Source organism: Arvicanthis niloticus, chromosome 8, assembly GCF_011762505.2.
Source record: "Arvicanthis niloticus isolate mArvNil1 chromosome 8, mArvNil1.pat.X, whole genome shotgun sequence".
Taxonomy (NCBI): domain Eukaryota; kingdom Metazoa; phylum Chordata; class Mammalia; order Rodentia; family Muridae; genus Arvicanthis; species Arvicanthis niloticus.
Window position 1 is genome coordinate 19,656,660 of NC_047665.1, and position 22,605 is coordinate 19,679,264.

The window sequence follows — 22,605 nt, forward strand, 5'->3', positions numbered from 1 at the left end:
GAAGGTTGGAACCTTTAGAAGGTGGAACCTCCCTGGAGGAAGCTGGTCACTCACTATAAGGGACTCTGGGGTCTTATCATCTGACCATTCTTCTTGTCCACTCTCTGCTTCCAGAATGCAGATATAAGGTGACCTGCCTCGTGTTCCTCCTGCCATGTCTTTCTCACCATGGTGGACAGGATCTCCTCAAACGCTGAGCCAAATGAACCCTGTCTCCCTTAAGTTGCTTCTCATCAGGGATTTGATCACAGCACAAATAAAGTAACTCAGACACATCTTGGTGTTAGCACTGTTGCCAACTGAAGTTACTGAGCTAACCCAAGGGATGCTGAGAAAGAACCAAAAACATGTGCTCACCGTTGGGTGGTATCCCTCAGGGTGGAAAAGTGATTTCACACCAGACGCCATGCTAGCTCACTAACTACTTCCATGGTCACACCCAGTGTGGTACTTAGTTTTAAATGCCAACATGCTTAGTTAAGGAAATGCTTAAAGCATTAGCGAAGCACATCTTTGAGGGCATCCATGAGGATATTTCCATAGAGTGCTAACTGATGAGGAAAAGCTTTAAAGTGGGCAGCACCATCCCTTTGGCTGGGGTCTCAATCTGAACACAAAGTGAAACAGGAAACGGCCAACTGCCTTTCTCGTTGGCTTCCTGATCCACTGAGCTGTGAACAAGCATCCCCTGGTGCCATGCCTTTTATACCAGAAGGAATACACACCCTGCACTGGGAGCTGAAATAAACCTTTCCCCAATCAATCTGCTTCTTGGTCACAGCAACGTGAAAAATCATGAGTCTAGCAAGAAAAGATAGCTAACCCGCTACTCAGAGGCAAGGTGCCCATAGCAGAGCCTGGGTCTATTCACTGTTCAGAGGTGAGAGTAGTGCCAGCAAAGCATATGTGTTTAATGTATGCTAAACACACTGTAGGACAGATAATAAGTAGTCTTTAAATGTATGTATTGTTTTGCAAACTCAAGGTTTTCAAATTTATGACTTCATTAATTACATTCAATAAAGAACATATTGTTTGGGACTCAACTTTTCATTCCTCTTTCAATTTTCTCTAACCAGGAGCATCTCTGCAGACGTGAGCTGTCTACACACCCACAAGAGCAAGAGCAGGCCTTGGCCACGGAACCCTGTACTCTTTCAGAAGTGCTGGCTCAGTATACAGGACCCCTGGTCTCTGTGTCTCAGCATCCTCACCTTGAAACACAGTGGCTGGTGGCTGGGACAGAATGTATGCTCAGAGAAAACACAGGGACGTTTTCCAACCGTTTCTTCAAGCGTTTAAAAACAACTCAGGAGAACAACACTGCCTGTTCTATTTTAAAACGAAACCAGAGATGGATCTCTAATCCTAGCATTTGGGAAGTTGATGCAGGAATATTACTGCATGCCCCAGGCCAGCCTGGGCTACATAGTAAGTTCAGGGTCAACATGGGCTACATAGCAAAATCCTGACTCAAAATCGAGGAAGGAAAGAAAGAAGGAAGGAAGGAAGGGAGGGAGGGAGGGAAGGAGGGAGGGAGGGAAGAAAGGAAGAAAGGAAAGCCCATTCAATTAGCTAAGTCACCTATGCCATGGTGAATACTGGTCAGCCTTCAGTGATTCAAATCCTGCTCTACTTGTCTACGTTTACTTCCCAATGTGTTGAAGTCTTTGTTGAATTAACCAAAGAATACAGCATAAAAAAATTAATTTGAGTCCCTGTCACCACCCACAGGCCTGCTAATAAACATACTTCTGGGCTCTGTCTATTTCCAGGCAGGAGGGCCACAAGGGAGTGATCCACGTGGCCCTGCCCAGAGGCCATGTGATGTTTTCTCCAGGCTCAGTCCCACCCTCTGCTTCTCCTCTACTCTGTTGCTGGCAGCTCCCCATGCTCTCTCCCACTGAAGTGTCCCCTATGCGTTAAAGACACTCTTGGCAGGGCCCCCAACCAGAGGAAAGGTTAGCCTTTGTGAAATGTCTGTATTAGCTTCCCAGAGCAACAGAGATGTCTGCCCGATGGAGAGACCACAGAGACAGAGCCAGTAATTAATCTTCACAGAGCTTCGGATTCTTGGCAAGCTTCATGAGCTGGCGTTCGGCTTGCATGTTGACATGACTCCCTGATTCCACACATTGGATAAAAGGTAGGCGACCCTAAGGTGAGAGCAATTAGCACGGTCTACAGCCCAGATCTTCGAAATCCTGAACACAAGACTTCAAAAGGCCCCAGGTTCCCCAGAGCAGGTGCTGAACAGCAGAAAGGATAGTGCCTGAGCAGACATGGGGATGTCTCTTTAATCAGGCGGCAGAGCCGTCCCCCAGCTGACTGGGTAGGGAAAGAGCTGCCGCCATTTGGCTCTAGCATAATAAAGTCCCTTGGCTCCTACATTTTGTGTGCAGTCTTTCGTGGGGAAGGCAGCCAGTGATCAGGGTTCACATCCATTTCTCTAACTCTGTTCCCTGTCCTAGACTTAGGAAATAGAACTGACAGGAGACAGGGCATCTGATCTTTACAGGTGACCCTTATGTCCTAGGCCTATCTGCAAGGGAAGTACTTCACAGTAGAATAGGCAGGCTCTGAGATCTCTCAGAGAACACAGGATGCTGGGAATATGGATCCAGAACAGGAATAGGGTTGCATGTGAGCCAAAGATGGCACCCAAGTCTCCAAAGCATTGCTTCCCAATCACATATTAGATTAGCGTGTTTCTTAGGGGTCACCTTAGGCTCAAAGGATTTATCCATTTCATGTGTATGCATGTGAATGAGTGTGCGCCACATGCCTGCACGACCGAGGCCTTAAAGGTCAGTCAGAAGAGGGCATCATTGGATACCCTGGAATTGGAGTAGAGATGACTGTCAGCCACCACCTGGATTCTGGGAACTGAACATAAGTCTCCTGGAAGGCTGCTCCTGGAAGACAGCAAGCATTTTTACCTGCTGAGTCATCTCCTTGGCCACTAAAATTTAAAATAATAAAAAAAAAAAAGCTACCTGTTTCATCTTTTCATCCATTTTTCTAAAAATAAATAAAATTTTCTAGTGTGATGTGAGCATTGTGTACCCACTATCTATGAATGTGGGTCATGATTTTGTTATTTCTTCAGGGAAGTTATTGGGGGAAGGGTCTGCATTCTGACCACTAGAGGGCAGCTGAGAGCAAGACACAATTCTGAGAAGCAGGGTTTAGGAGGAATTACCTCAGGGAGAACAGAAACAACCCAACCATTGTCAGGTGAGCGAACCACTCACTTCTCCACACACTTCTAAGTAGCTTTTTGTGACTAAGTTGACATTATGCCGTAAGAACCCTATGTGCTAACATAAGAACACTACGTGAGAACAGGATTCTGGGTAGAGACTTGGTAGTCAAGCTGAACAGAGAATAAAGGTCAGTATTGAAACAAAACCAAAACAATGTTCTCAGGACTTATCTGTGAAGCTGAAGAAATCATCTCCCTGCAGAAATCAGAATTCAGTTGTTTCTCACAACCTGAAGAGAGTTCATTTTGAGCGTTTTCCCGGCTGACCCATCTTACTGAACCGCCTGGCGGTTTAACACATGAAGCCTTCGGTTGTTCTTGATGCACTGTGGTTGTAGTTCGACAAGCTGATTTTTCACAGGCAGGGAAACTGTTTTTTTAAGCACCTCCATTCTTCCAGCACTTAGCCTATGTTGGCCATTTTTGTGTTGCTATTAACACACACCCTAGGACAGTGGTTCTCAACCTTCCTAATGCTGTGATCCCTTAACACAGTTCCTCATGTTGTGGTGACCATCCTCCAATTATAAAATTAGTTTTGTTGCTACTTCATAACTGTAATTTTGCTACTGTTATGAATCATATGTAAATATCTGTTTTCCAATGGTCTTCGGAGGCCCCTTTTGAAAGGATCATTCGACCCCTCCCCCCAAAAGGAGGCCCCGACCCACAGGTTGAGAACTCCTGGTCTGAGATGTCCTCTCTTCCTTGTTTAAATGTCCCTGTAGTGACTGAGGAGCCTGAGTAGCTTCCCAGGCATCTTCACTGACCTGCCTTTTTCTTTGGGCAAACTGGATAAAGCCCTCAATGGTGGGCACCACCAACTGTTTCCCAGGGTTTCTGCTAGGGCTTTATGGGAGCACAGATACTGAAAATTAAAAACAAAAACAACACATCCTACATCCACACCAGCGATGATTTCAGGTATTTAAGTACTTTCTATTGTCCCTGGACAATGTTCAGACAATAGAATTTAAGCATCTTAATTGGCTCTGAGTTTAGTTTCAAAATAAAAAAAAAAAAAAATAGGATGGGTGTTTCAACAGCCTGAGAAGAGGTTGGCTTGATAGACATAAAGAACCAGAAAAAGAGCCAGCCAATCATTTCAAAGTCACCGTCCTTTGTAAGGTGGGACAGGGGGACAGAATAACAGGAACAGAGAGACTGGATAACAGGGTTACTTCAGGCCACTCCTTTGTGTATGGATTAAAATTAAAACCAATGAAAATTCATTAGCATGTGGGTTGAAACTGACCTGTTTCAGGTAGTTGGCTCTTATCTCTCATTTTTCTTGGTTTCTTGAGAGGTCAGATAAACAGCTTAGTTTCAGCTTGAAGACGAGGGCCTTGGGCATAAGTGACTCCATTTTAATTTATAAACCGGTATGCAGGGAGGGAAGGAGCTAAGCTCAAAGCAATGGCCTCCTGTGATTTCTACTTGGCATTCTGTGCTATGCTGTAGTATCTGCACATTCCCTTGTTTAAGTTTCCCTTCCACATCCTAGTTTATAATATGAGAATTCATACCCATACCCACTTTAATATGATATAAAGACTTAGAGAGAGAACTCAAGAGAAAGCTTGGGCCTGCACAGATAGCTCAGCCAGGAAAACCCTGGCCACAGAAGCTTGGTGACCTAAGCTAGAGCTCCAGAACTGGCATTAACAAGCTAGGTGTGTTTGGGAGGCAGAGGTAGGCAGAGCTCTACAGGTTCAAGGCCAGCCTGATCTACATAGTGAGTTCCAGGATGGCCAGAGCTAAAAAATAAATGAAAAGCTGGGTGTGGTGGCCTATGCTCATAATCCCAAATCTTTGAGGCAGAGATGGAAGGATCCTGGGAGCATGCTGGCCAGCCTGGGCTACATGGTGAGTTCCAGCCTTGGCTCTTCTTGGTTCTTTTTAGCTCCACCTGAAGAACCAAGGTGAATGGTTCCCGAGGAACCTCTGGTCTGCACACATGCCTTCTCTCTGTCTCTCTGTCTCTCTGTCTCTGTCTCTCTCTGTCTCTCTCTGTCTCTCTCTGTCTCTCTCTCTCTCTCTCTCTCTCTCTCTCTCTCTCTCTCTCCTTCCCTCCCCCACCCTTATCCCCCTCTCTGTCTCCCTTTCTCTGTCTTTGTCTCTCTGTCTCTTTGTCTCTCTGTCTCTCTCTCACACACACAGCAAGAGAAAGAAGGGGGAGGGAGAAGCTGTTAAGTCCTCCAGCTTTGTTGGCCTTCATCACTAGCTTCAGAAATGATACAAACAAGACGCTCCTGCTAGCATTGCCGTAGACATCCCCAACGTATTGAGTACAAAGGCAACAGCTGACTAAGTTGGCTTTTCAGGAGGACAGAAGGAGCTCAAACCAATTAAAACAACCAACTACCTACTTAGGCCTGTGCCAATTATCAAATGACTGACAGAATTCTACCATCAGGGAAGACCTTTTTAGACACGGGTCCTATGAAAGGCCACAGTATATACTTAACACGTGCTTAGGCTAGCCTCAGACTCACAATGTAGCCCAACCTGGCTTTGAGTTCATGCCAATCTTCTTGCCTCAGCCTCTGTGAGTATTGGGATTACAGATGTGAGCTATGCTACCTGACGTGGTGTTGTTGTTGATGCTGTTGCTGGTGTAGTTGTTGTTGTTGATGCTGTTGCTGGTGTAGTTGTTGTTGTTGATGCTGTTGCTGGTGTAGTTGTTGTTGTTGATGCTGTTGCTGGTGTAGTTGTTGTTGTTGATGCTGTTGCTGGTGTAGTTGTTGTTGCTGCTGCTGTGGTTGTTTTATTGTTGTTGCTGCTGCTGCTAGTATTGTTGTTAGAAGCATGTATTTGTCATTTTGTATACCTGTTACTAAACCAAGCACCACAAAAGACACTGGTGCTCTGTATAACTGCAGGTCGTTTCTTATTCTTTTTCTTTCAGGGCATGAAGTATCTATTTATGATTGATGTTTGACTTGTTTTTTCTCCAACTGGTCGGGAAAATATCAAAGACCCCCAGGATACATGGCCATGTTGTCAGTTAGGAGCATGTGTTTATGAAGCAGAAAACTGGCCTGGCTTCCACAGTGCCCCACTGTCTCCTTTGACCTATATATACTTTAGACGTCCATTTTGATAGACAGAAGCCTCTTCTGTCCCCCAGGGAATTTTCCAGTTCTTAAAGTAGGGTCCCTCTGGAAGATGCCGGGAAGATCTCTTGAGAGGTAACTCAGTGGCACTCCCTCCACTGGCTGGTCAACACTCCTTCCTTAAAAAAAGATTCATTAAGTGTAGAATCTATTCTCCACGGTGTGCACAAAACCTTCTCCACCTTCCAGGCCAACAACACTTGAATGTGTTATTGTTGTTCACCATGTTAAAGAAAGCAGCCGTTCCTCTACGGCTGTAGCCTCAACGCCACACACGCTTTCTCATCCAGTACTGTCTCCAGTTGTTGCAAATGAACACAGTCCAATGGCACACAACAACCCTTCTCTTAGAGAAAAATGTGATCTATTCATACAGATGCTGCTGCACTGCTTGGTCACACTTCTGTCATTAATGCCATCTCTGCTACCAGCTTCTTAGGGTCTTTGTGATTCCCTAGAGAGAAAGCCAACTTCACAGAAAACCAACCTGGAGAATTGAGCCTGGCTTACTGTCACGGGCTCTGCTGTGACTCAGATCCTGGTAGATAGGCACATTTCTCTGCATCTGTCCATACCTCAGCATCAGCAGAACACTCTTTCCTTGTCTCAGTGGCCCAACTCAGATGGAAACTACATCACAATTAAAGCACCAAGACTTCTAAACAGAGAAGCTACTTATGTGCCCTGTTGCCTTTATGGGAATCAGTGGTGATTATTAAATACGTATAGGGATTAACCATTTAACAAGGGTACATGCAGTTCAGGGGCAGAGCATTGGACTGCAGAGATCAGGCATAAACATGTGCTTTCACAAGCATTATTGAACTCTTTAGAAAACAACTGAATTCTTTTGATCACGAATGTTCTGTTAACGGTCACCTCATTAGTTAGGCCTCTTGTCCATTTCAAGAAGAAAGATCAAATCAGGTAAAAGCAATATTGGAAGGAAAAAAAAAAAAAGTAGTCTGGAAGCACATACAGCCAGAATGTTGACCTGACAGTCAGGATGACAGTCAGGACACAGCCAAGATTATCATTCCAAGTTCATCACTAGAGACTACAGAGTGTTTCTCATCAAACCCTAAAGAATAAAATCAGCAAGCATCGGCAAGATGGCTCAGCAGATAAAGGCACTCGCTGCCAATCCTCATGAGCTGAGTTCAATCCCAGGAAACCACATGGTGGAAGGAAAGAACAGATTCCCGTTGTCTTCTGACAGCATGCATGCACCATGCCATGCACACACCACCACGCCTCTGCACATATTCAAAACATTAAAATGATTTTAAAGGATATGGTGGAAATCAGAGAATGAGTTACAGGGAGCTGCCAGGAATGTAGGAGCAGAGGCAAGCATGAATTTTAAAAGAGAGTGAGAGATCAAGATTAGCGATGGATTGACTGTACTAGAATAGGGGCTCAGAGGAGGGTGCCCAGTGAATGACATCTGGTAGATAAAATACAAAGGGACACTCTGATAGAGACTGAGCCTCAGGGAGCATGTGACCTTCTTCTCTGCAGACCTGACACCATTTGCTTTTTAATCCCATGAAGGACTTTAAGATATGACGGAGAGCTATGTAAACATTCACTGGAAGGTTGTGTGTTTGCTACTGTTCAATAATTCCACCAAGCAAGAACTGTTTTGTAGCAGACACAATGGAAACTTTATAGAAGACAGGCAGCAGGCAGGACTCCCTAAACAGTTCAGGAAACAAACAGCTCACCAGCCACTGAGATGGGAGCTTATTATATGTAAGGTATCTTGTCAGGGTTTGCACACCATCCTTTTATTGGTCAAGACTGGATATCTCCCCAAAACACCTGCCTTCACTAGATAATCCCATTGCTCTTCTCTGTTCTGTTTGTGTGGATACAATTCTTTCTTCATAGAAAAGAGACCTGCCCATTATAGCAGCCAACTCCAGTGAGGTCTACCGCAGCTGCTGGGTCTTCTGAAATACGATCCTCAGTCACCTCTGGCAGTTGGTTTGAGGTCTCCAGCTCCTTATCTTTGTCCCTCAGGAGGCAGCTAAACTTACTTGCAAGCCCCGGAGAAGAACTGTTAATCAGAAAAGTCCCTACGTGCCTCTTCAGGTGCGGAATCCTAAACTGCTTCTGTTGGCAGAGCCCTATGATTTCAACAGAGGAGAAGATGACAGAATCCGGGCTCCCACCTTGACCACTCAAGCCTGGGAGCCCAGACATGCTCCAGTAATTGGTTTCTACATGACCTGCTTAGGGGTGGGGGGGCACATGACAAACCTCTCAAAGGTCAGTGGAAACAGACACAATCTGCCTTAAACTCTCAGCAAAGAGAAAACCCCTCAGAGTGAGGGGACATACGAGATTAACGGTCTCCATGCCCTGCAGGAGAAGTCAATGGCTAGAGACAGAGGTATCGGTGAAGACCAGCACAGTGCAATGTATGATCCGAGCGTTCACACACCAAGCATCAGAGAATTCTAATGCTTTGAAGAGAATTAGTCTCCAGTAGATACAGAGTCCAGCTATCCAGCTGTGGAGTTAACAAACTCTCTCGCTCCTCTCTCTCTTCCAATCTTTTGCTTTCCTATTTTATCCTGACTCTGCACCCTTAATGCAGGTCACAGAAATGGTAGGGCATCAAGGTGAAAATTTACAGATAATATTTATAAAGAGATAATAGAGTGAAAGTAGCTGCAAGATTTATGTTCATGAGGAAACAACTCAAGAATTCAGTCTTATGTATAATATGTTTTATATGTGTGTGGATGGACCCTTGTTTATTAATGTATTTCAGGGGCATAAATATGTCAAGTGTACATTATTTCCACGTAGCACATAATATTCAGAATGTATTACAACTGAGGCTGGCAGGGACTCTACTTAGGGTTCCCCTGTTGTGTAGGATGGCATGTGACCCAGCTTCCCACGTCCATGTTGAAAGAATGATTACAGCCGGGCAGTGGTGGCGCACGCCTTTAATCCCAGCACTTGGGAGGCAGAGGCAGGCGGATTTCTGAGTTCGAGGCCAGCCTGGTCTACAGAGTGAGTTCCAGGACAGCCAGGGCTATACAGAGAAACCCTGTCTCAAAAAACCAAACCAAAGAGAGAGAGAGAGAGAGAGAGAGAGAGAGAGAGAGAGAGAGAGAGAGAGAAAGATTACACATAAGATAAAATCAGATGTACCTGCTTTTCCAAATACTTTTACTAGACCTGATTTTCAAAATTTAAGTCCCCCAATAACCTTAAAGCAGTAAGGCTTGGATCTATCAGTCAACGTGGTAGGACAGGCAGATGTCTAACGTGTGTCTCTCAGGGTTCATGTTTAATCCCTATTTTGAAGAATTAAGACAGTGTAAACTTAATGCAATACGTGGAGATGAGTTTGGGGTGATTAGGATTAAACTCTTCATGGCTGAATTCTGGTGGCTTTCTTAGAGGAAGACAGACCTGCATGTCCTTGCCTCCTCACTGTGTGATATATGCACGACTTTGGGACTTCACCACCATGAAGGCCATATATCACAAGAATGAGGTCCTTAGACTTTCACAACTCTAAGTAACCTAAATAAACTATATGTGCTTATAAAGTTGCCAGCCTCGGGTGTTTCATTACAGTGATGTAAACCTACATCTAGGTAGTGTCAGGCTTATTTGCACATGCATTTTACCCAAGCCCATCCCCATTAGGACAACACTAGGCTTTCTTTGTTTCTAGATATCTTCTGCTGAAGGCAGCCAAAATCAAAATCAAGTAGCAGAGGGACCACCATATATATATATATATATATATATATATATATATATATATATATATATATATATATATATGACAGTCCCAGCTGAGAGTGGCACCCTGCACTGGCCCTGGCTAAATTCTATGTCGTATGAGAGCATAAACCCAGATGTGTAGGGAGGTATCAGGAGCAATAAGCAAATGGATCAAAGTATCATGAGAAGTTTAAATCCACACACACACACACAAAACATGGCCTTACAGTTAGAAGAAAGGCACGCCTGTCACAGCTCACTGAAGATTACAGGTCGAGGGAGATATGCATAGCTGTGTGTGCTTGGCCTGAAGTTTCCATCAGAAAACAAGAAAAGGGACTTGCCTAGATCACCCTGGTTTCCAGATTGGAGGTAGAAAGTGAAGCATTTTAGCGTGGATTTGAATAACATTTTCTCAGTTTGAGACAGGAGTTACATACGGAGCTGGAAAGATGGCTTAGTGAGAGAGCCTGCCATCCTGAGTCTGGATCCCTGAAATGCACATAAAAGCCAGGCACAGTAGCATGTAACTATGATGCCAGTTCAGGGGGGACAGAGATCCTGGGGGCTCACTGGCCAGCCAGTGGCTTCAGGTTCAGTGAGGGACCCTGTCTCAAAAACCAAGGTGGAGAAGCATTTGAGGCCAACACACCAATATCAACCACAGGCATCCACTCATGCCCATGTAGGCGAGCAGACCCTCCCAACACATAGTTGGAGATAAAACATAAATAACATCAGGGATAGCCTTGTGGCTTTGTGTGGTGTGGTGGCTCAGGGGACACCTTGTTGCTTTTCCCTCCTGTTTCTGCATCGATCTGCCCAGCCACTGTGCCCCTCTTCAGATCACTCAGCGTCATCTCTACTTCCCTCAGAACTGTGGGTCACAAACTGCCAGATGAGTTCGGATAATTGAATGACATTTTTAAAAAGAGTCCTGTTGTCCCTGGTTTTTTTTTTCCTTCTGAGACTGTGGTGGCTCCTCCCAGACATTGGCTCGCCTCCCTACATTCTGCTCCTCACAGAATGAAAGCTCCAGGGAAGAAGGACATCACGAGCCTCTTCCCCTTCTGCTCCTGTTCCCGGGCACAGTGGCTCGGCTTTCTCCAGAGCTCCTTCTCAACTCAAAGGCATCCTGAGGTTTGAATGCCCTCCGCCTACAGGGTGGCTCTTGATCTGGAGAGGGAAAGTACTCAGCTGTCCCCTTGGAGATGGCAATGAACTCGAGGTATAACAAAAGGTGCTCTCCAGGGAAACGAGCGTTAAGATGGGAATGGGGTTAGCCTGAGGACACACTCCATGAAGCACCACATTATATTCCAATTCAAGTAAACAACCTTGATTGGAAGCACAAAGAATTCTGTCTTTATATGATCTCTCTCTCTCTCTCTCTCTCTCTCTCTCTCTCTCTCTCCCTCTCTCTCTCTCATTTGTCTATTTCTTTTCTTCTCTCTCTCTTCATTCTTCCTCTCTTCTATTTTATATTTTTCTTTTGAGACAGTGTCTTAATGTGTGGCCCACACTATCCTCAAACATGGAAATCTTCCTGCCTCAGCCTCCCAAGTGCATGAGCCACCATACCCAAGTCTACTTCAATTTTCTCGACTAGGATTTAGAAAATATGACTTCCTCGCCACCAAAGAATGTATTTGTGTTTCTCAGCTAAGGCTTCAAGGTTTATCCATGAAAGTATGTATGTGAAAGTATGTACGTGTGTGTGTGTGTGTGTCCAATCAAAAATCCATAGTCTGTTTTCAAATACTATAATGAGAAGCAGGCGAGTTTACCATAGACTATTGTGCTGTCTGATGTCTCATGACAATGCGGGGACCCAGTCAGTGAGCACCAATGTTGAAAGCCAGTGGCAGAGAGGCTTGACTGGTCCAAAAGAAAAGCCTTGTTTTACAGCTAACCAAGTGCCTTAGCTTGGATAACAAACTCTCCATACATAACCCCCAGCACCATAGGCCTGAGATGCTTTAGACTTACTACTTGCTCAAGTCATTACCAAGGCAGATTAGTGGCTCTCCTCTAAGAAGTCGCTCAGAAATCTACACCACTTCCATCTTGGATTGCCACCATTTTACACATGTAGCTTTCGATGTTACCAGAGAAGGAGGAGAGAGGGCATCAGCCATTGAGCACAGGGCTTTGTACCAGGTCCAGAAGTCACTCGACATCATTTCTAGCCATGTAACATTGGCCAAACCCAGTCTGTGGCCTCAGTCTAATTCTACTGGTATTTGGGAAATGCACTTTCCCATCTTGCTAGAATGGGATAGTAGGACTGCTATTTAGCCAGCTCTGTCATTGGTGATATTTGCATTGGCCTGTTAGATCATTAAACTTTGGGTGTTCTAAACAGGCAAAGAGCAAAGAAGAAAGAAAAACTAAGCAAGATCTGTATTGGTCCATTACAATGAGATATTTGTTGGGTTAATATCATCAAACAGTACAGCAAATAAGGGAAAATCAAGGTGGAAAGATATAAATTTTACTTTATGTTCCAAACTGTGCAGAAGCCACAGCTTATAGGAACTGTTTGCCCATAGAACATGACAAGAGATGACGTCACCCTGCAATACTGCGATGCTTAGGTTCCGGGGTAGATGTAGCCACTGGACTCTAAGAAAGAAGGGTCAATGGGTCTTGAGAACTATCTGACAAGCATGCTGTTCCCAGGAAAGCAAGGCCAGAGGGTTTTTCTTTCCAAGAATAGGGGAAGCCATAGTCTTTCGGGACAGTGTGATGGGCTATGTCCTTCTTGTCCTCCAAAAGCCGTACAATGCCACCACACATTGGTTCAAGCCAGATTCATCTCTCTCCTACCTTCTGCTTCCACAGAAGCCCCTGGCTGACTCATCTCCTGCCTCTCTAAGGCCTCCCACTCATGTCCTCAGTCCAGGCTCATCAACTCTCCCTGGACTTCAGCCATAGCCTCCTACCTGATCTCCTTGCTTGGAGTGAGTCTGGACCCATTACATCTTTGTTCTGGGAGGCAATCAGAGCCCTTGTTCTAAAACATTGAACCAATGATGCTGTTAATTGCCAGCCTTAAATCCAGTCATCATTCTCGTTGCCTTAAGAATAAACCTCAGACTCTTTGGCAGGACCAACAGGCTCAGACATAGTGGGTTACTGGCTTGGTCCTTCACTCTCTCCCCTTGCACCAATCCCTCCCCCAAGTGTCTCATCTGCATGCTATACTCTGCTTAAACCTAACCAAGTGCTCCCAGAGGAACATGTATTCCCTGACCCTGCCAAGAAGGGCTGAAACTCCTCCCTCTGTTTCAAACTCTTGCCTCTTCTCATTTTTCCTTCTCTCGTGACTTCCCTCTTAGGTGGGATACAGCAATGCTCCTCTGTTGGAAATCAGGAAGAAATTGCCTGAACGTAGTGTCGTCCACCTTGAAGTGAGAATCCGACCAAATTAAGCATTTAGACTCATCATGTTGGACCAAAATGTTATTATGTAGGTTCAAGATTTAAAGATTTGATATCTAGCTGTTGGATTCCTGAAAGATGATTGGAACAAGCAAGCTCTGGCTTCACCAGTTTATTAACTAATTGATGAAGTCACAAATCAATGGGCTACTAGGAGGTGAGGCTTGGCTGGAAGGAGTAGTTTTCCAGAGGTATGCCTCTCTCTCTCTCTCTCTCTCTCTCTCTCTCTCTCTCTCTCTCCCTCTCTCTCTCTCTCTCTCTTTCTATCTATCTCTTTGTCTCTCTCTCTTTCTCTGTGTGTATGTGTGTATATACATATTTTCTTCAAAAATGCATATATCTATCTATATCTACATCTGCAGATAGATACATAGATAGATGTTAGAAAGAAAAATACATAGATAGATAGATAGATAGATAGATAGATAGATAGATAGATAGATAGAGAGATAGCTTCTTCAAATTCAATCTGGGGAGAGTACCTCTGATTTGCTACCTTCTCTCTGCCATGATGTCTGGCTCATCACAAGCTCAAAGCAATGGAGCCAAGCAGCCACAGTCCGAAACTGTGAGCCAAGAGAAGTCTTACCTCAAGCTGAATTTCCAAAATTCTTTTGTTACTGAAAGGAAAGGTGAGCCCAGCCCCAGGACATTTGACGGGGGTCAAAATATTATTCCTAGGGAGAGTAAACCTTGCTTTATATGGACCTGACAGCATGGCTCCTCAGTGTGCCCCCAACATCTTCAATGGAGGAGCACATTCGTCCCACTTCACTGGTGAAGAGAGCTCAGCTTTATTCCCCTTGCCAAAGATCTGACCCTTTCTAAGCCCTTCTCCTCAGAAGCCAGTACCAGCCAGAGTGGATGGAGACATTATTGATACAGACTTGGTAGAGCTGACAAGGTTCACACCACCCCTAAGCCTAGAGATCAAATATTCCCTCAGGCAAACTTGTCATGCCCTGTAGAAAACCACATGGGTGCCAGGGAACAAATGCTTAAAGTGGCTACAGGTCAAGGAGTAGACAAGGGATAGAGAACTTGAGAACTCTAGAGGCATGTGCAGTGAGTGAGTCCTCTTCGAACAGTGCAGCACACTCTACGGAAGGAACCTCCCCATCTTTAGAGGACTCTGTAGAGGAGCCCTGAAGCAAGCATGTGACCTATCACTAACACTGCCTGCAGGGTATTCACACAGAGTGGAAGCAATTAAAACTACAGGTCCAAATAGAAACTTCTGGTGATCTGAAGGGTTGGGTGACTCCTCTTCCATCAGGACAAAGAGGACATGCCTAAAAGAAGTCAAGAGGACCTTCCAGGAGCTTCTTTAAGAATGGGGTCACTCCGGGGTTTCTGGAAAACCTATGCAGAAACAGGCATGTGACCTGGCCTAGACTCTCTGAGAACAAAAGTCACAGGGGCTTCATCAGCTTAGTCTAGACTTCGTAAACCTAAGCAAGACTAATTGTGACGATTTAAAATAGACAATCTGTGGGATTGGACAGAACTACAAAGTGAAGAGGGGAACATGTAGAACACTTGGTTCTGCGCTCCCCTGTACCCCATCCAGCTCATGCGACACACAAGTGACCCCAGATGCACTGAGACAGCTTTCCCAGATTCCCTCACCCGAATTGTGCCACCATGTACAAGAGGGACAGGCTGAGCTGAACCCCAAGGAAATAAACACATGGTTCACTAGGGATCTAATATACCCTTCCTCCTCCTCAGACAGTCAATTGTTAGGATTGCAGGCATCCCCCCACCACACCCATCCCATCCCATATACTTTAATTCAGTTCTGGATTACCGTAGTGTCTAATACAACATAAGTGGCTACAAGAACAGTTGTTGCACTGGCTGGCTTAGGGGCTGATAACAAGAACAAGGCCTGTATACATTTGGCTCAGGTGAATTTTTAAACTATTTTTGGTCTGTCTCTGGTTAAATTCAAAGATGCAGATGCTGAGGGTATGAAGGGATAGCTGTATTTACCATTCTGCTCTGGGACCACCCTTTAGTCAACATTGGAGTCTTGAGAGATCGACACCAGCTTCAGGGCAGGGAAGGGGAAGCCACAGCCGGCAGGCCAGCCAGAGGAATTCTGCTCTGAGGTCTTGGGGATTTGTTCATTCTTTCTGGTGAGGGTTGTTGATTCTGGGCACAGACTCAAGAACTGGAAAATGTCAAGCTTTGCTCTGCAAGTCTCTCTGTGATGGGGAGATGCATGTGGAGAGAATACAAATGGGGGAACGTTCCAGGCAACTGAATGAAGCCACCAGCCACTCTCCAAGCCTTTAGGGAGACAGAGAAAGAGCCACAGGGACACATTAGTTCTGGTGATTTCCCTCTCAAGGAGAGAACACATGGCCTCTCTGTGCACATGGATGCTGTACTGGTTCCCTTTCCCACAGCTGTTCTGTTACCATTTTTATTGATAGATGTGTGTATGTATGTATGTGTCTACATGTATAGCATGTGTGTGTGTGTGTGTAGTGTGTATTTGTGTGTGGTGTGTATGTCTCTTTGTATGTGTATCTGTGTGTGTGTGTGTGCGTGAGCTCTGGAGAACAGAACTCCCCAGTCACAGTTGTCATACTCTCAAAGGCTCCAAGGCAGGATCAATTGTTGCTCCTCCACAGGCTCTGGACTGTGGCTGGATCACTGTAATGATCACTGTAGTGGTCTCTGCCTTTCTGTCTACACAGCCTTCTCCTCTGTGTGCCTATACCTTCTCTTCTGCCGCGTGTAAGAACATTTACCTACCGTTGGATTTAGAGATTACTAGACTAATCAAGAATTATGTCACCATGAGATTCTTAACTTAAATCTGAAGGACCCTTTATTAAAAAAAAAAAAAAAAAAAAAAAAAAAAAAAAAAAAAAAAAAAAGCCTTATAGACTCATTGTCTATAAGGATACATCTTTGCAGGGAGGTTGCCATTCAGAAAGCAAAACATACATGACAGCATGGTGAACTGTCCAGAGTCAGGAAAACCAAACCAAACTTTATGGGAAAATCCTCTCTTAGAAGGCCAAGTCCAGTGCCTTCCCCTCCGCACAAGATGACCTGGTAACGGCATGCACTGCCGCTGTCTGGGTTTTGGGCAGGGGTCAGCTGCAGACTGTAGATGAGGAGAACAGAGTTCATGCTCTCCCGAGGCTTTGTAGCAATGCTGTGACAGAAGCATCGATGTTTGCAGAGACAGCCAGCCCTTCTCCTTATAATGAGAAAATCAATTGTAAGGAACTCATGACCCGTGTTTCCTGGAGCAGTTCCTTGAGTGAGCACCACTCTCTGGAGAGCAGTTGAAAGTACTGTAGACGTTTAGAAAGGCTTCATAACCGCTAAGCCTTCTTACTATCGATGCTGCCACTGAGAAGAGGTGAACTCTAACAGTGCTTGGATTCCCTTGCATGGATGGTCATGGTTGTAACCCTATCATGGTGTCTCTACTGTACACCAAACATGAACTCCCTCCCAAACTAGGAGATGCCACTGTGCTAATACTCTCATTCCTACAGTTTCTGCAAGACTCATTTTTCTGTTACTGTATTTGTTTTTAAGTTATGTTTTATTTATGTATTACTTTTGGGGAGGGGGCATGCATGCAGGTAGAGGGCAGAGGGCAACCTAAAGGAGTTGGTTTTCAACTTCTTCCATGTGGGTCCCCCGAATCAAACCTGGGTTGTTGGACAGTGGGTGTCTTTACCCACTGGGCAATCTTGCTAGTCTGTCCTTCATTTTGTTTATACAGAACAAGGTTTATTCTTTTGCAGTTCTAAGAGTCCATGGAGATACAGCCTCGGCCCTTACTTTTCTTTATTTTAAATGGAAACTCTGACACCCCTCCCCCTACTTGTCCAGAAAATTATCCAAATACAACAGCATTCTCAATGTCACATGACCAGGGATGGATATACTTTAGGGCTCAAACCCTGAGTCTTACAATTCTAAAACCAGTGAGCTTAATTGACCTATGTATTTTCCCACTGGTGTAACAAGGGACAATTTCTACCAGTGAGAGACTTTTGCTCTCTCGGGTGTGAGCTTCTTGTGCTTCAGAGTCTTCGCCTGTGCGTACTTAATAGACCTTTCAGAAAAAGAAGAAACAAATGGATGCTCGGGGCTTGGAGTTAGAGAGGTGTGACCAGTATCAGCTAATCAATCTGGCACTCAGTTTTCAGAATCCCAAGTTTCAGAGCCAAGGTGAGGTGGTGCCTCCTCTCAGCCTTAGATACATGAAGGCAGGATGTTAGGCATCAGGCTGGTCTTCCTCAGGTATTTATGGAAACCCTGCTAGGGAAGGGGCAACTCCAGGGAGGTTTAAACTCAGAAGGTGTGAGCATAAACAAAGGAATCTAAAAATCAAGTGTTAGCTGAAGTGCAAACCATTAATAGGGTATCCTGAGAAGTCAAAAGCCAGGGGATATGACTGTTCAAATCCCAACTCAGGGCCACCCTGGTCAGAGTGGATGCTCAGCTGACCTTAAAAGAGCTAGCCATTTCGCTGAAGGCTGGGGTTGAGCTGACATCTTATTTTCTTTAGCCAAGAATCTGAGCCAGTACCTCCCAAGGTATGTGATAAAACACTTGGCTTGTAAGCATGAGGAAGACCTGAGTTCATCTCTGAAATCCACAAAGAGAAGGAAACAGAGGGCATGGTAGTTAGGTGTTTGCAAGCTCAGCTCTGGGGAGAAGGAAACAGGCAGATCCCTGGGGTTTACTGGCTCTCCACCCTAAAACTTAACTTGTCCACTTGACAAGTTAAGGCAAATAAAAGAGCCGGTATCCTCCACAAAAAGTAGACTGGCACCCAAGAAACAGTGACTCCTGAGGGCAGTCTCTTGCCTTCACACACATGTGCACACATGAATATCACACAATAACATGTTCAGGAGATACTTAGAAAGCCGAGGAAGTCCTGTGTGAATGTGCAGTGCAAACAGGTACCTCCTACTTGTCTGCCCTCCAATGGGTATGGGCTCAACGGTACACTAAAGTCAGTGGTCCAAGCTTGTCCTGTACTCCTGGGACTCCCTGGTGCTGTTGTCACTGTGAATCCACCTCATCCGCCATCTGGCTCTTTATCACAGGGTGATTTCTCAACCACCCACTAATTCCAACTCCACTTTAGTGTCTTAGAAAGCTCTGGTGAAGACCTGAGAGAAACAGTGGTGCTCAGATGCTCTGGGGCCGTGGATAAACTTTCTGCACATCTCAACTGGCTGTGCCTCTTCATAGACCTGCCATACATCACAAAGTTGGGAAGAACATACATGTCAAAAGAACCATGTCTCTTCAACCTCGAGTCCAGGAAGGTATGTTCCTTCTGAGGCTTCCACAAAAAGAAAAACCAAATAACAATTAAAAAAAAAAAAAAAAACCAAAAACCCTCTCTAGGAGATAATCATCTGAGATTTACAAATCCACCCTGCACGAGAACACTGAAAACATTTTAACTATGTAAAATATTTAGAAGCTTGAAGTCGTAAACCATTCTACTCCAGAAGGTGGTCTGGGATTTATGAGTCTCATAACCAAAATGCTATTAGAGAGTTATTCTACAATGAATGGAGATGCCTTCCGCCATCCCCAGAGAAGCAGATGTGCTAATAGAGGCACTTGAAGAGAAAAACAATCCTTTTCTGTGTTTGTGGGCCTTAGGTGAAGAGGAGAGGAAAGAGGAAGAAGGGGAAGGAGGTTCCAAGCTCTACTAGGGCACCCTGATGGGTGGAGAAAAACAGAGAGGGGAAGGCAGGAGAGAAGGAAGTGGCGATGACTTTGCAAATGCTGGTCACTTACCTTGCTCAGGAGGCCAATTCCTCAGGGACCCAGGTCCTTCAATGGCTTAGAGTATGATAGAAAAATTTGACCCCAGAGAAGAACAAATCTTTTGAGGCCTTTGAGGCATTTTTATCATGTTGAAAACCAGTCACTCACCTAAAGCATCTTCAGTTCTTCAAAGGGGCGAATGTAGTTTATACTACACCCACTGGCAGTGGGTATAGTATAGACTACATTCAACACACATGATAACAAGAAAATAAAGTAAAACACGTCTCTTTAAAATGATCGACCTTAAACTGCTGTTACTAATTAGGGAAACTCCTAATGATGTCAGTCACGACACCCATAAAGTCTCACCAATGTGATGGCCTAAACATGAGTTAAACACAGACGATGCCAATAGACATGCCAAAGTGGACAGGGGAAACCCATAAGACCTCAACCCTTCCCAAGGAACTACAGGCAGCTAAGGAATGCTGGGAACAGGAAAAAATCATCCTCCCCTGGGAAGAACATACCAGCTGATTATCCAAATGACCAGGCCTGGAAACATGCATTCAAGAAACTTTATACAGACAGAGCAGGCTGAAATTAAGAATATACATGCATATACATATATGCATGTAATAACAATTAATGCAAAAAAGGCCATTTCAGAGAGAGAAAAGAGAGTTATAGGGAAAGATTTGGAGGGAGGAAAGGGGGGAGAGAAATGATGTAATTATATTATAATATCAAAAATAAAAAATATATACATAAAAATATATGGAAGGAAACATTTTTTAGTATATTATGCTACTGTAAGAAATATTTGAGCCATAGCTGAAATTATGTGAATTATGTGAAGGAGGCTCTCATGGTCTGCTTTAACATAAAAACAATCAATTTCTACTGGAAACACCTATGAAAATGTTAAAACAAAATAAACAAGTTAGGAATGCAGTTTGTAACGAGACTTTAAAAACCAAAGTCCTCCAAAGCTGGTGTCTCCTTCCGTTATATTTCCAGCTTAATTATGGCTCACTCACTCAGAAGCACTTTCTCTGTGCCAGCATTGCTCTGAGGTTACACAGAGGGATGTGGGTGTGGAAGAAGATGAAGAGAAGAGGGGAAAGAGAAGAAGGGATGGAAGAAGGGAAGGAAGGGATGAGAGGAAAACAGAGGAGAGGAGAGGAGAGGAGAGGAGAGGAGAGGAGAGGAGAGGAGAGGAGAGGAGAGGAGAGGAGAGGAGAGGAGAGGAGAGGAGAGGAGAGGAGAGGAGAGGAGAGGAGAGGAGAGGAGAGGAGAGGGTGGAGCCCACCTTTGGTTTAGCAGGCTGCTTTGTTGCTTCCACTTTCAAGTTCTACCAATTAACTCTAGCACATGGTTTCTCTTGGCAGCTCTCTGCTTCCATCACAGATGGGATGGAAAAGTCTGGCTGCTGACTTTCTGGCTCCTCTTTCCCATTTCCTCTCCTCACAGCTAATTTAAGAAAGTCTACATGATACCAGAACAACTGTTGGCCATGCCTCTCGCTTCCCTTGCCTGTCCTCTCCAGCCACCCACAGCCCCTTCTCCTCCAAGTCTCCTCCAGAATCTGAGCCTGGCCTGGTTGGACTACAGTATCCTTAGCAAAAGTAACCAGTATGGCATGGAAGAAAGCCATGCCACCCAGGAGGGGATCCTGTACCTGTGTCTACTTCTTTTTCCTGCAGACTTCAATGCCTCTGGGTATTCTCTCTGCTGCCAGCCATATCTGGGGGTGGTAATTCAGGTACAAACTGTAAGCCAACAGAGACTTAACTTTGAGCATGCCCTACCCTTCCAGGCTAGATCCATTCCATGGATGTAGGCTACTGCTTGGCCTTGCTTGTCTCTCTGATGTGCCAGCCCTTCACCTGATGGGGCAATCCTAGCATCTGCAGTTCATAGCCATGCCTGGGCTCTCCCCCTCCCTATGGAGAAGCCACACCTTTCTTGGTGCTTATCAATAAGTAGATAAAATTTACCAGACCCACCTGTGCATCAGTATAGACCATGCCAGGGCCAGGGTGATGGCTAATCTTGAAGTAAGCATACTCTGAGTGTATTTGTGTTCCAGAGATGATTAGGTTGGATCCTGAGGGCTCTGATCTCATTCGTGGATTGACCATGTGATGAATTCATAATATAATGGCTGGCAAATAATAGCACCATTGAGAGATGGTGACAGGACATGGGGTCTTCTTAAAGAGGTAGTCACTGGGGCATGTCACTGGAGGCCATATCTTGCCTTGGCCCCTTTCTTTATCCCCTATCAGTTTCCTGTCTAGCACTGAACTGTCCCTGCTTGGCCAAACCCTCCCTGCTGTGATGGGTTGAGCCATGCTGAGAACAGCCCACCTCTCTGCCACACACTCAGCTTCTGTACGTCACTTCCAGAACACATGCAAGGGTAATGGTTGGAAGCTTCTGAGGTGGCTGGTGCAACAGAAAGCCATTAAAGCCAGAGAAGACACGAGAACCTGAGATTTCTGGGTATGGATAGCATCACATCTATGCACATAGAGATAGCACTAAGTGAATTCAGGTTTTGGGCTTTTGGGGATATGTGGGTTGTCCTTGTTTTGTTTTGTTTTAAGAGCATGAATCTGGGAGGCAAAGTTATGGGCAAAGAACCCGGACAGGAGGGAATGGGGACAGATTTGATCAAAGCACATTTTATGCTTATATAAAATTCTCTATACAAAATAAGATATTCACTATCCTAAAAACATTAATACTTACTGGGCCAGGACTAGAAAGTGCTCAGGTCAATTCAGACTGCATTAAGTACAGATCCCACCCAAGGTTCTATGACATTGTAATGTCTCAGGATTTCCCGCTGTCTGCAAAGTATTGTGGCCCATGAGTCACTTTACTGTCCAGGATCAGTAATGATTGGCAGCTTGTTTGGTGCCCCGGCATAGCTCTGCACGGGCCTTCCTCTGACCATCCCTTGGACACAACAGGCACTCAAGCAACCCTGGAACATGCCCACCTGCACAGTTCCAGGGTCCTGTTCGTGTGCCACTCACATCTCACTCTAGTTATGCAGTTACATTTGAACCTTGACTTTTTGATGTGCTAAAGCATATTACCTCTCTCTCTCTCTCTCTCTCTCTCTCTCTCTCTCTCTCTCTCTCTCCTCTCTCTCTCTTTTTCTCTCTCTCTTCCCTCCCCCTCCCTCTATCTCTTGTGCATAAGCATAATTTATTTATTATGTATACAGCAATC

At 44.9% G+C, this 22,605-nt stretch overlaps 1 long non-coding RNA gene across 1 annotated transcript; it reads left to right on the forward strand.

Annotated features, from left to right (window-relative positions):
* The first annotated feature begins 1,869 nt into the window (after positions 1 to 1,869).
* Positions 1,870 to 21,276, forward strand: LOC143443294 (uncharacterized). The gene is made up of 3 exons (XR_013112138.1): positions 1,870 to 2,146; positions 18,719 to 18,902; positions 20,751 to 21,276. It is a non-coding gene; the product is annotated as an uncharacterized LOC143443294 (long non-coding RNA).
* The last annotated feature ends 1,329 nt before the right edge of the window (positions 21,277 to 22,605 follow it).